Source organism: Bos indicus x Bos taurus, chromosome 11 (genome assembly GCF_003369695.1).
Source record: "Bos indicus x Bos taurus breed Angus x Brahman F1 hybrid chromosome 11, Bos_hybrid_MaternalHap_v2.0, whole genome shotgun sequence".
NCBI lineage: Eukaryota > Metazoa > Chordata > Mammalia > Artiodactyla > Bovidae > Bos > Bos indicus x Bos taurus.
Genome location: NC_040086.1, coordinates 66,703,399 through 66,717,953, shown reverse-complemented (window position 1 = coordinate 66,717,953; position 14,555 = coordinate 66,703,399).

Below are 14,555 nucleotides of genomic sequence, written 5' to 3'. Positions count from 1 at the left end.
GCAAAGTAAGAAGAATTCAAAAAAAAGCCTTGCAGAGAGAAGCTGGAGAGCCATGAGTGGTAACTGGCCATCTCATTTCCTGCCAGAACTTTCTCATCACAGCACACCACTTCTCTGTCTTTCTGCTTTATCTATCATGAAATGAGAGCCTCATGACAGTTAAGCCCATAGCCCAGAGTTGATGATTAGATGCAATATTCAAAATCAGCTTCAACAGAACTAAGCTCTCACGAAACGGAAGAGGAAGATGGCTTAACTGGTCTGGTTTCAGTTCTTTTCCTGTGAAATGAATTGCTGGACTTCATTTTCTCTAGATCCCTTAATATTTAAGCCCGTTCCCACCCACCTGACCTAAACCTGCACAGGAGAATGTGTTTTGTGGCAGAAGGACAGAAGATGCACAGTTTGACTTTCGAGGAACACAGCTTCTGGAAAGCTCTGTAATTAACGTGTTCTCCCCAGGGGGCTCAGTGGTAAACTATCTGCCTACCAATGCATGAGGCACAGGTTCTATCCCTGGGTCAGGAAGATTCCCTAGAGAAGGAAATGGCAAACCACCAGTATTCTTCCTTGGGAAATCCCATGGACAGAGGAACCTGGCAGACCACAGTCCATGGAGGTCACAAAAGAGTTGGACACGACTGAACAACTGACCACACACACCCCCCAAAGCGAACAATCTGTCCTTCCACCCGACTCCAGCCCCTGACCATAAGCCATTCACAGTATTTCTCTTCTCACTTACTTGAAGTAGAGGAAAGAACAATGAATCAAGGGTTACAAAAACCAGATTCTTATCCCAAATCTCAAGATTTATTTAAAATTAATACACAGAAAATAATAGCTCATATTAAATAAATGAATAATATGAACAACTGATATTTTCTAACCAGTCTATTTCCTACCATTTGTATGGGTTCCTCATGAAAGTAATCAAACTCAAAGTAATCAAAGGTTACAATGCCTTATTATAGTCTAGAAACTGTATATACTAACTTCTAGAGATTCAGAAATGAGAGATCACAATCTATTTTGAAAAGGAAGAAAACAGAATAAATGGTGAAAAGCAATGCAGTTGTAGTCAGCTTTCCTTTAAATTGCTGCTAGTTCAGTTCAGTTCAGTTCAGTCGCTCAGTTGTGTCCGACTCTTTGCAACCCCATGAGTTGCAGCACACCAGGCCTCCCTGTCCATCACCAACTCCCAGAATTCACTCAAACTCATGTCCATCGACTCAGTGATGCCATCCAGCCATCTCATCCTCTGTCGTCCCCTTCTCCTCCTGCCCCCAATCCCTCCCAGCATCAGAGTCTTTTCCAATGAGTCAACTCTTCCCATGAGGTGGCCAAAGTATTGGAGTTTCAGCTTTAGCATCATTCCTTCCAAAGAACACCCAGGACTGATCTCCTTTAGAATGGACTGGTTGGACCATCATCAAAAATTCCACAAATAAATGCTTGGGAGAGTGTGGAGAAAAAGGAATCCTCTTACACTGTTGGTGGGAATGTAAACTGGTGCAGTAACTATGAAAAACAATATAGAGGTTCCTTAAAAAGCTAGAGTTATCATAATCCAGCAATCCCACTCCTGGGCATATATACAGAGAAAACTCTAATTCAGAGAGATACACACACTCCAATGTTCATAGCAGCACTATTTACAATAACGAAGACATAGAAGCAACCTAAATATCAATTGACAGATGAATGAATAAAGAAGATATGGTACATATGTACAATGGAATATTACTCAGACATAAAAAAGAACGAAATTATGCCATTTGCAACAACATGGATGGATGCAGAGATTATCATACTAAGTGAGGTAAGTCAGAGAAAGACAAATATCACACGATATCATTATATGTGGAATCTAAGAAAAATAATAGAGATGAACTTATTTACAGAAATAGACTCATAGACATAGAAAACAAGCTTATGGTAAATGAAGGGGAAAAGTAGGAAGGATAAATTAAGAGTCTGAGATTGTCAGATACATGCTACTACATATAAAATAAACAGCAAGGCCCTACTGTATAGCATAGGGAACTATTTTCAATATCTTATAATAAACTACAAAGCAAAGGGAAAAAATAGAATTCCTTATCTGAGGCTCCCACTCTTACCTTCTGTAGGGTCGGGAACCAGGCAGGAGGAGCCTATGGGTGGGGGGAATGCTGTTTGGTGCTCCTTCTCAGAGGAGCTGGGGAAGGTGGGCTAGTGTGGATGTTCTTATTTTCTGTATTGCTTTCATGGACAATTTCTCCAGGATCACCCAGATCCCTAAAAAGTACTGATACAAATCTGGTTATATTTTAATGGAAATTTCACATTTTTCTGGCAAATACAGAGTAACAAAAACATTCTTTCTTGTGTGTGTGTGTGTGTGTGTGTGTGTGTGTGTGTGTGTGGTGGGGGTAGAGACAGGGCACCATGAATAACTATGTGCCTAGACAGGCTCAGTGGCCCAGATGGGACATTGGTTGTATTCAGGGGGATCATTTCTATGGGAAACTGTAGAGAAGGAACACAGAAGTCAGCATTTTGTTGGAGGAGCTATATCATTTTGCATTGCCACTAGCAATGTAAGAGAGTTGCACCTCTTCCACATTCCTGCTATGTACATTGACTGAAAAAAAATATATATATATATACAACCTAAACATTGAAAACTACATTTTATTCCACAGACTTACTGAAGAATTGAACCCAGGATATAGCCTCTCAGATAGCTCTGAGGGACTGTCCCAAAAAGGTAATGAGAAGCCAGGATATATAGGAGGTTCTGCAAAACAAAAACAAGTCAAAAAAAAAAAAATTAAAAGGTAGGTAGTGGAACATTGAAATTTTACTGCTAATTAGAGAAACAGACATCTCAAGTTAATGAATTTAAGTGCTTTGCTATGTATGGGAATATGTCTGGGCTTAATGAAATTACTCCTTTGATATGTACCTTAACGCCAGTACCTGGTTTTTCTCCATCCTGAATTCACTCAAGGTGCACAGTTGGGAGTGGTGGCAGTGGTTGATGGCATGGTGGCCACAACATCCTTTGTTTAGTGAATTGGCAGGTGAAGTTCTTTGTCCACATGTATAGTATTGTCCATTTGACTTCACGCTTCAGGATGTCTGACTCTAGTTGAGGGACCACGCCGTCACGGCTATCCAGGTCATTGAGAACTTTTTTGTATAGTTCTTCTGTGTGTCTCTTGCCACCTCTTCTTAATCTCTTTTGCTTCTGTTAGGTCCTTATTGTTTCTGTCCTTTATCGTGATCATCCATGTATGAAATGTTCCCCTGGTATCCCTAATTTCTCTAGTCCTTCCCATTCTATTGTTTTCCTCTATTTCTTTGCCTTGTTCTTTGAAGGCCTTCTTATCTCTCCTTGCTATTCTCTGGAACTCTGCATTCAGTTGGATATATCTTTCCCTTTCCCCATTGCCTTTTGTATTTGTAAAGCCTCCTCAGACAACCACTTAGCCTTCTTGTATTTCTTTTTCTTTGGGTTGGTTTTGGTCTCTGCTTTCTGTACAATGTTATGAACCTCCATCCATAGTTCCTCAGGCACTCTGTCTACCAGATCTAATTCCTTGAATCTATTCATCACCTTCAGTATATAATCATAAGGTATTTGATTTAGGTTGTACCTGAATGGCCTAGTTGTTTTCCCTACTTTCTTGAATTTAAGCCTGAATTTTGCAATAAGGAGCTGATGATACGAACCAGTCAGTTCCAGGTCTTGCTTCTGCTGACTATATAGAGCTTCTCCATCTTCAGCTGTAAAGAATATAATCAACATGATTTTGGTATTGACCATCTGTTATGTCTATGTATAGAGTCAACTTTTGTGTTGTTGGAAGAGGGTGTTTGCTATGACCAGTGGGCTTTCTTGACAAAACTCTGTTAGCCTTTGCCCTGCTTCATTCTTTACTCCAAGGCCAAACTTGACTGTTGTTCTTGGTGTCTCCTGACTTTTACATTCCAATCCTCTATGATGAAAAAGGACATATTTTTTGATATTAGTTCTAGAAGATGTTGTAGGTCTTCATACAACCAATCAAGTTCAACTTCTTTGGCATCAATGGTTGGGGCACAGACTTGATTACTGTCATGTTGAATGGTTTGCCTTGGAAATGAACCAAGATAATCTGTCATTTTTGAGATTGCACTCATGTACTTCATTTTGCTCTCTTTTGTTGACTATGTAGGCTACTCTATTCCTTTTAAGGGATTCTTGCCCACAGTAGTAGACATAATGGTCATCTGAATTAAATTTGCCCACTCCTGTCCATTTTATTTCACTGATTCCTAAGATGTTGACATTCAATCTTGCCATCTCCTGCTTGACTATGTCCAATTTATCTTGATTCCTGGACCTAACATTCCAGGTTCCTATGCAATATTATTTTTTTACAGCATCAGACTTTACTTTTACCACCAGATACATCCACAACCAAGTGTCGTTTTTGCTTTGGCCCAGCTACTTCATTATTTCCGGAGTTAGTAGTAATTGCCTTCTGCTCTTCTCCAGTAGCATATCGGACACCTTCTGACCTGGGTGGCTCTGTGAATACCAGAAGAACTATACAAAAAATGTCTTAATGATCTGGATAACTATGAAGGTGTGGTCACTCACCTAGAGCTGGACATCTTGGAGTGTAGTCAGTGAGCCTTAGGAAGCATTGCTATGAACAAAGCTAGTAGAGGTGACAGAATTCCAGGTGAGCTATTTAAAATCCTAAAAAATGATGCTGTTAGTGCTGCACTTAATATGTCAGCAAATTTGGAAAACTCAACTGTGACCACAGGATTGGAAAAGGTCAATTTTCATTTCAATTCCAGAGAAGGGCAATGCCAAAGAATGCTCAAACTACCATATAATTGTATTCATTTCACATGCTAGCAAGATTATGTTCAAAATCCTTCATCAGTATGTGAACCAAGAACTTCCAGATATACAAACTGAGTTTCGAAAAGGCAGAAGAACCAGAGATCAAATTGTCAACATTTGCTGGATCATGGAGAAAGCAAAGGAGCCCCAGAAAAACATCTTCTTCTGCTTCATTGACTGCACGAAAGCCTTTGACTGTGCTATTGTTCAGTTGCTAAGTCATGTCGGATTTTTTGTGACCCTGTGGACACCATGGTGTCCCTTTGCACACTAGGCTTAGCTGCCCTTCACTATATCCTAGAGTTTGCTCAAATTCATGTCCATTGAGTCAGTGATGCCATCCAACCATCTCATCCTCTGTCAACCCTTCTCCTGCCCTCAATCTTCCCCAGCTTCAGGGTCTTTTCCAATGAGTCAACTCCTCTCATCAGGCGGCCAAAGTACTGAAGCTTCAGCTTTAGCATCAGTTCTTTCAATGAATATTCAGGGTTGATTTCCTTCACTGTGAGTATCATAACAAACTGGAAAATTCTTAAAGAGGTGGTAGTACCAGACCACTTTACCTGTCTCCTGAAAATCCTGTATGCAGGTCAGGAAGCAACAGTTAGAACTGGACATGGAACAACTAACTGGTTCAAAATTGGGAAAGTAATACAATAAAGCTGTATATTGTCACCCTGTTTATTTAACTCATATGCAGAGCACATCATGCGAAATGCTAGGCTGGATGAATCACAAGTTGAAATAAAGATTGCTAGGAGAAATATCAATAACCTCAGATATGCAGATGACCCCACTATAATGTCAGAAGAGCAAAGAGGAACTAAAGAGCCCTTGATAAGGGTGAAAGAGGAGAGTGAAAAAGCTGGCTTGAAGCTCAACATGAAAAAAACAAAGATCATGACATCCGATCCCATCACTTCATGGCAAATAGAAGGGGAAAAGTGAAAGCAGTGATAGATTTTCTTTTGGGGCGGGGGCTCCAAAATCACTGCAGATGGTGACTGCAGCCATGAAATGAAAAGTCACTTGGTCCTTGGAAGGAAAGCTATGACAAACTTAGACAGTGTATTAAAAAGCAGAGACAACACTTTGCTGATAAACTTCAGTATAGTCAAAGCTATGGTTTTTCCAGTAGTCATGTACAAATGTGAGTTTAACCATAAAGGAGGCTGAGTGCCGAAGAATTGATGCTTTTGAATTATGGTGCCGGAGAAGACTCTTGAGAGTCCTTGGAGTGCAAGGAGATCAAACCAGTCAATTCTAAAGGAAATCACCCTGAATATTCATTGGAAGGACTGATGCTGAAGCTGAAGCTCCAATACTTTGGCCACTTGATGTGAAGAGCCAACTCATTGGAGAAGACCCTGATGCTGGGAAAGAGTGAAGCCAGTAGGAGGAAACAGCAGAGGACGAGATGGTTAAATAGCATCACTGACTCAATGGACATGAATTTTAGCAAACTCTGAGAGGACAGAGGAGCCTGGCGTGCTACAGTCCATGGGGTCACAAAGAGTTGAACACAACTTAGTGACTGAACAACAACAATAGTATTGCTAATATTTTTTATTTTACCCATTCCAGTTGGTGAGAATTGACATCTTGTGGTTTTAATTTTCATTTTCTTAATATTTGATGATGTTTGAGAACACTTTCAAGTGCTTATTAGGACATATGAATCATATATTTTCTTTGGTGAAGTATCTATACAAGTCTTTTGTCATGTTTTATTGGGTTGTTTGTCATTTTTATTGTTAATTTTAGGAGTTGTTAAATACACTTTGGATTCAAGTTCTTATCAGTTTTCTGTATTGCAAAAATTTTCTCCCAGTCTGTAACTTGCCTATTTCCTTAATGATGCCTTTAAATGTGCAAAATGTTTTGTTTTGATGAATTCAACTCATCAAACTTTTATTTTATGTTACTCTTTTCATGTGCTAATAAACATGTTTCTCAGAAAGAGACACACAGACTTAGAAAATGGACTTATGGTTACTGAGGGGTAGAGACAGCTAGAGACTTTGGGAAGGTCATGTACACACTGCTATATTTAAAATGGAAAACCAACAAAGACCTGTTGTGTACCACATGAAATTCTGCTCAATTTTATGTGCCAGATTGGATGGAAGGGAGGTTTGGGGGAGAATGGATACATGTCTATGTTTTTTTTTTTTTTTTTAATTGGAGGCTGATTACAATATTGTGGTGATTTTTGCCATACATTGACATGAATCAGCCAGTGTACAGCATACATGTATATACATGGCTGAGTCCCTTCACTATTCACCTGAAATTACCATAACATTGTTAATCAGCTAGACTTCAACACAAAAGGGTTTTTAGTGTTAAAAAATTAAAAAAATTTTTTTAGAAAGTCTGTTTCTGCCCAGGATTTTGAAGATATTCTACTGTCTTCTGGTTGAAGTCCTGTGGTTCTTGCTTATATTTTTAAGTCTTTGATCATCCAAAATTGAATATATATTGTTTGGACATTGATGGCTCTAAAATTTCTATCTCCAACTCCAATTTTTTTTGTGTCCTCTAGAGTTGTATTAGAGAAGGCAATGGCACCCCACTCCAGTACTCCTGCCTGGAAAATCCCATGGATGGAGGAGCCTGGTGGGCTGCAGTCCATGAGGTCGCTAAGAGTCGGACCCGACTGAGCGACTTCACTCGCACTTTTCACTTTCATGCATTGAAGGATATGGCAACCCATTCCAGTGTTCTTGTCTGGAGAATCCCAGGGACAGAGGAGCCTGGTAGGAGGCCGTCTATGGGGTCTCAGAGAGTCAGACACAACTGAAGCGACTTAGCAGCAGCAGCAGCAGCAGCAGAGTTGTATATCCAAATGATTTTTAAACTTCTTTATTCTGTATTAACACTTAAACTAAGTCTTTCCAAATGCTCAGTTGACTACCATCCCCAAACCTGATCATCCCCAGTGATTTCATCACATAAAATGTCATCATTTGCCCAGCTTTTCAGGGAAAAAACCTGCTCGTATGTCCTTCTATACCATATCTGATACTGATGAAGTCTGATTAGCTTTGTTTTCCAAAATATAATATGAATCCATCCATTTCTCCCCCTGCCTACCATTACCATCCTCGTCTATGATACTTTTATAACATATTTGGACTACTGCTTCCTAACTGGTCCGCCTGCTTCTACCCTTGTCTACCACAGTCTATTCTACACACAGCAGTGAGGCCAATTCATGTTGGTTATTTCCTTACTCAAATCTTCCACACACTTAAAACCAATATTCTTCCATACCTACAAGATCCCGTGAACTTGCTCTCTGGCTGCCCTGTTCCTAGCACCCGTTTCCCCCATCTATTCACTCGGCACCTCCACCATGGCCTTCATGCTGTTCCTCACACACTCCAGCCTTTTTCTCCCTTGCAGGGCTTTTACACTTGCAGTTCCTTCAACCTGGAATGGTCTGCCCTAGATATTTCCACAGTTTTTTCCTTTCACTTTTTTAAGGTATCTGGTCATGTGCCCTTCCTCAAAGAAAACTTCCTTGACCATCAATCTAAAATAGCCATCACCCCCTGCTCACTGTCAGCCTTTTTTTTTTCTTTCATGTTTTGCATCTTATATTCAATCATTTGTTAGTTTATTCCCTCTGTCAATCCCCACTAGAATATGAGCTTCATGAAGCTGAAACTTTATTTGATGGTTTACCCCAGGAGTTCCAATATCCATGGCACCACTTGCCATATAGTTGGCCTGTAATGAATATCTGTTGAAAGAATAAATGACTTTCAACATCCTCTGCATCCCTGTGTGAAGGGGAATTAAGTTTTTCTAAAATTCCACTATGAGTTAGTTACAGAACCTTAAAGGAGATCCAACCAGTCCATTCTAAAGGAGATCAGTCCTGGGTGTTCTTTGGAAGGAATGATGCTAAAGCTGAAACTCCAGTACTTTGGCCACCTCATGCGAAGAGTTGACTCATTGGAAAAGACTCTGATGCTGGCAGGGATTGGAGGCAGGAGGAGAAGGGGACGACAGAGGATGAGATGGCTGGATGGCATCACTGACTCGATGGACGTGAGTTTGAGTGAACTCTGGAAGTTGGTGATGGACAGGGAGGCCTGGCGTGCTGTAATTCATGGGGTCGCAAAGAGTCGGACACGACTGAGCGACTGAACTGAACTGAACTGAACTGAAGCAAATCCCTAGGACCAAATTCCTTTACTATTAATATAAAACATGGATTAAGTAATTGCTAGGGTCTCTTCCAGCTCACATACGGTCTAATGATAAGCCTTGAGATTTCTGTAAAGATTTTCATTCATTTAGGTGTTTTTAAATGGGACCATTCATAGCAAGTGGGTAGCAGGGGTGGAACCTGGGTTTACGGAGATTCAGCAATAATTGCTGAAATGGAGACCCAGGTCTATTGGATTGTTGGTTTCCTGCAGTTTTTCATGTACCAGGAGTGGTTCCCTCCAGGGTCATGTTCAGGGGTTCATGGGCTTGCAGGTAGATACTGATAAAATATCAAACATTGTAGGCACCTATTGTTCTGAATTACAGCAGACTCCAGTTAACATTTCGACACATATTATGGCAAGGTTTTCTCTTTTATAGTTAGGATAGTCACAACCCCCAAATATAAGAACTTCAGCAGATAAAACTTTCCAATTTCTCCTCCTCTACCACACACCAGCCCATCCTGTTATAAGACTCATCTTAATTTTCCTTATTTGATCCTAGCCCTGATTGGGTGCCATTTCCCCCTCACCCCAACTCATCCTCTATATTATTCCACATTCCTTTGTCTTATACACATAAGTTCATTGTCTAGTTGTGTTTCAACTTGAGAGGAAATATCTATCATGTCTATCATTTTGTCGGTCTATATCTCATTTTATTGGGCTCCAAAATCACTGCAAAAAGAAAAGCTATGACCAATCTAGATAGCATATTGAAAAGCAGACATTACTTTGCTGACAAAGGTCCATCTAGTCAAAGCTATGGTTTTTCCAGTAGTCATGTATAGACATGAGAGTTGGACCATAAAGAAACGTGAGCACTGAAGAATTAACCTTTTGAACTGTGGTGTTGGAGAAGACTCTTGAGAGTCCCTTAGACATCAAGGAGACCAAACCAGTCAATCCTAAAGGAAATCAGTCTTGAATATTCATGGGAAGGACTGATGCTGAAGCTGAAGCTCCAATCCTTTGGCCACCTAATGCGAAGAACTGACTCATTTGAAAATACCCTGATGCTAGAAAAGATTGAAGGCAGGAGGAGAAGGGTTTGACAGAGGATGAGATGGTTGGATGGCATCACTGACTCAATGGACATGAGTTTGAGCAAGCTCCAGGAGTTGGTGATGGACAGGGAAGCCTGATGTCCTGCAGTCCATAGGGCTGCAAAGAGTCGGACATGACTGAGTGACTGAACTGAACTGATCTATCATGTTGCTTAAAATTCAGGGGAGTTTCACCATCTTTATGAAAATTAATTTCTAAAAAAGAGGAGCCTCCCTCAGGTATTAGCCCACTGTGAGGGAAAATAGTTGCTCTCCAAAGCACAGATGACAACTTTATGGGTAAGAAGTGTGGGTAAGAAGATGGGGCAGAGGTAGAATCAACAGCCTGGAGGCCAGAGTGGGCTCTTTGATCTTGGCCATTGAGATCACAAAGGGAATTCGCTAAGCTTTATCAAATCAGGTCTCTTGAGGCTATTCAGAGTTAGGATGAGGTAGTAGTGATGTTATGTTCTGCAAGTTTGTGTCTCCCACAAAATTCATATGTTGAAAACTAATGCCCCATATGATGATATTAGGATGTGGAGCCTTTGGGAGTTCTTAGGTCATGAGGGTAAAGCCCTGATGATGGGATTACTGCTCTTATAAAGGAGACCCCAGAGCTACCCTCTGCCTCCTCCTTCATATGCAGTCACAGTGAAAAGACAGCTGTCTATGAACCAGGAATTGGGCTCTCATCAGACACTGAACCTGCCAGCACTTTGATTTTGGACTTCCTGGCCTCCAGAATCATGAGAAATAAATTTCTGTTCTTTCCAAGTAACCTTGTCTATGATACTCTTTTACAGATGCCAGAACAGACTAAAACAAGTAGAAAGGGCATTTGGCCTCAACCAAAAGAACCCAATCCTACCTGAATGTTGTCTCCAACCAGCTTTGTAGCCTGCCTGGACCTCAGGCTTCAAGTTTCTAAAAGAAAATAATAATAAGGGGCTGACTATCTAATTACAAATAACAGATTGAATACTTATATGTATCTCTGATCCTTCCTAGTGCCCATGAAAACAACTACAAAGGAATTTTTAACAAAGAAAAGAAAAATGAAAGAGGAAAAATAGCCATAGTATTTGGAAATTGGAAAACAGGTAGAGTTAGGTGTTCAAGAAGCCAAAATTCCCCAAATTAGTGAAAACAACTTGAGAAAGAGCCCTGTTTGCACCACTGAATCCCCAGAAAATCCAGGAATTAGTAGGCTCTGGCACTTTGGAACTGAGAGTAAAGATGAGGCTGAAAACAAGGAGATGGAAAGTGTGTGGAAGAGAAAATTGAACTCCAGATTTTCTCCCAACCTTAGACAGTTAAATGTCTTTCCCACCTTATCCAGGAGAAGACCTGTTCTTTGGAGATCATTAAACAGGGAACTCTGGATTTATGGCATAAAGCACAGTTGATGGATGAATGGATAATACTCATTTGGCACCACTCGCAAACAGGGGGATTAGATGAAAGTTTATAGCCTGAAGGTTGAGAACTCTAGCTCTTTTTCATAAGATGGCACAGCTCAGCCTGTAATCTCCAAACTGGAGAATGGGAGATCCTTCTCTATGAACCTGATCACTCTGAGAGAAAAGAGCAAGTTAGATTTTTTCCCCAAAAGGTATAAGTTAACCAGGGATGCTAGAATCATGCCTACAGTAGACAAGCCTTTCCTCTGTGCTTATAAGTTTGCACAGCGAGTCAAGAATTCCCAGAGAGTTGAGGTAACCATCTAATGTAACAATTAGACCAAAGCAAACAGAGAAAATAAAAGCTGACCGTTATTGAGCATATATGTGACCTAGGCACTATTCTAAGTACTTTATATGAATTTACTCATTTAAACCTTAAAATCAGCATTGGAGTTAACACTGTTGTTATCTCCATTGAAATAAAGAAACAGAGGCAAAAAGACAGTAAGTAACTTGCCCAAGGTCACACAGGTAATAAGTGGAGAAGCTGTTATTTCAACCAGGCAATCTGGCTTAAATCTATGCTGTTAACCACAAACCCAATAATAATAATAAGTTAGACATACGTTTTAGTAATAAAGGCAATTATTAGAAAATGAAACTTCAAAAATTAACAGTAATATAATCCTGAAGTTTTATCTAAGAAAATAAGAATCCTGAACAAGAAGAGAATGCTATTAAAATGGAATACTAAGAGAACCAATGAATCTCCTTAGCAATTAAAAATATGGAAACATACTCCTTGGAACGGAAGTCTTCCAGAAGCTAGAGCAAGTCATAGCTCTGCAGCTGGTCTCCAAGCTTCCAAACTTGGCCCACTTACTCCAAGTTATTCTCAGTGCACTGGGCAGAATGCTTAATTTTAAACCCTAGTTTAGACCCATATTAATTCCTTGCTTAAAGCTCTCCAGCTAACTCCCCTCACAGTTAGGATGAAATTCACACAGTTACTGTGGCCTGTGAGGTCCTGCATTGTCTTATGAATTCCTCACCAAGGGCAATTCTGGTCTTTCCCTCCTGACATTCCAGCCACACTAGTCTCTTGCTGTTCCACATCACATGAACTTGCTCCTTCCTCAGGGGCTTTGCACTTGCTAGATCCTCTGCTTGTAGTAAAGCTCTTTTCCCAGATCTTGACAGAGCTCACTCCTTCATTTCATTTCAAGTCTCCAAGAAGCCAAGTAGACCTCGAACCTAAACCACCTCCAATTCCTTCAGACTTCATTCCATGAATTGTCACTTGCTGTCCCTTCACCCTGCTGTACTTTTTTTTTTTAAATAATGGTTACCACTATCAGAAATTATATTTATGCATGTGCTGTTGTTTGTTTAATTGATTGATTGATGTAGACTATAAGCTCCACGAGGGCTGGAACTTGGTCTTATTCACTGCTGAATCCCCAACACCTACATGGTCCTAGTACAGAGTAAACATTAAATGCAAGATTTGTTAAATTAATAAATAATGTCAGATGGTAAAAACAATGATTCCAACTGCAATAACTTTTTATAGCTTCTCTGATTTTCAATCTGAAAAATAATAAAGTAAAAGTTTGTGCAAAACAAAAGAAACTGGTTACATCTTTGTTAGGCCCTCAAGCCCTCAAGGGAGTAGCTGCAGACACCATATTTAGACTAACAGCATGCTCTGACACTTCTTCTGTGAGCCCCAGAGGCACCTCCCTTCTGTCAGAGCCTCAGGCACAGAAGAGGAGCAATACAGCACCTCTGTTAGCCAAGTATATAAACAAATCAGCTGCCGCCTAGCTTGTTATCTGCATATAAATAAAATGCTTTCACTGGGACACACCAAGGGAGAAGCACTCTCAGTCCCAAGTGAGCTAAATTCTCCAGGAAAGTGATTCTGTTTTTTTAAATTGAGGTATAGTCGATCTACAATATTATATAAGTTTCAGGTATATAGGAGTGATTCACAATTTTTAAGGTTATACTCCATTTACAGTTATTGTAAAATATTGGCAAAAAAAAAAAAGAATATTGGCTATATTCCCTGTATTGTACTGTATGTCCTTGTAGCTTGTTTATTTTATATGTAGTAGTTTGTACCTCTTAATCCCTATCCCTATCTTACCCCTTCCTATTCCTTCCCCACTGGTAACCATTAGTTTGTTCTCTACATCTGTGAGTCTACCTCTTTTTTTGTCATATTCACTAGTTTTATTTTTTAGACTCCACATATAAGTGATATCATACAGTATTTGTATTTCTCTGCCTGGTTTATTTTACTCAGCACAATACCCCACTCCAAGTCTATCCATGGTGTTGCAAATGGCAAACTTTCATTATTTTTTATGGCTGCTGCTGCTGCTAGATCACTTCAGTCCTGTCCAACTCTGTGCGACCCCATAGACGGCAGCCCACCAGGGTCCCCCATCCCTGGGATTCTCCAGGCAAGAACACTGGAGTGGGTTGCCATTTCTTTCTCCAATGCATGAAAGTGAAAAATGAAAGTGAAGTCACTCAGTCGTGTCCAACTCTTCACGACCCCATGGACTGCAGCCTACCAGGCTCCTCCGTTCATGGAACTTTCCAGGCAAGAGCACTGGAGTGGGGTGCCATTGCCTTCTCCATTTTTATGGCTGAGTAGTATTCAATTATACAAACATACATACATATATATGTATATACCACATCCTCTTTATTCATTCATCTGTTGGTGGACACTTAAGCTGCTTCCATATCTTGGCTACTGTAAATAAGGCAGCTCTAAACTTTGGAATGCATGTATCTTTTCTAATTAGTGTTTTCGGATCCAGGAGTGGAATTGCTGGGGCATATGATAGCTCTATTTTTAGTTTTTTGAAAAATGTTGATACTGTTTTCCATAGTGGTTGCACAAATTTACATTCCTACCAAAGATGGACCAAGGACCTACCAAGGAAAGTGGTTCTTGACTGATGGTTCAAGGAGA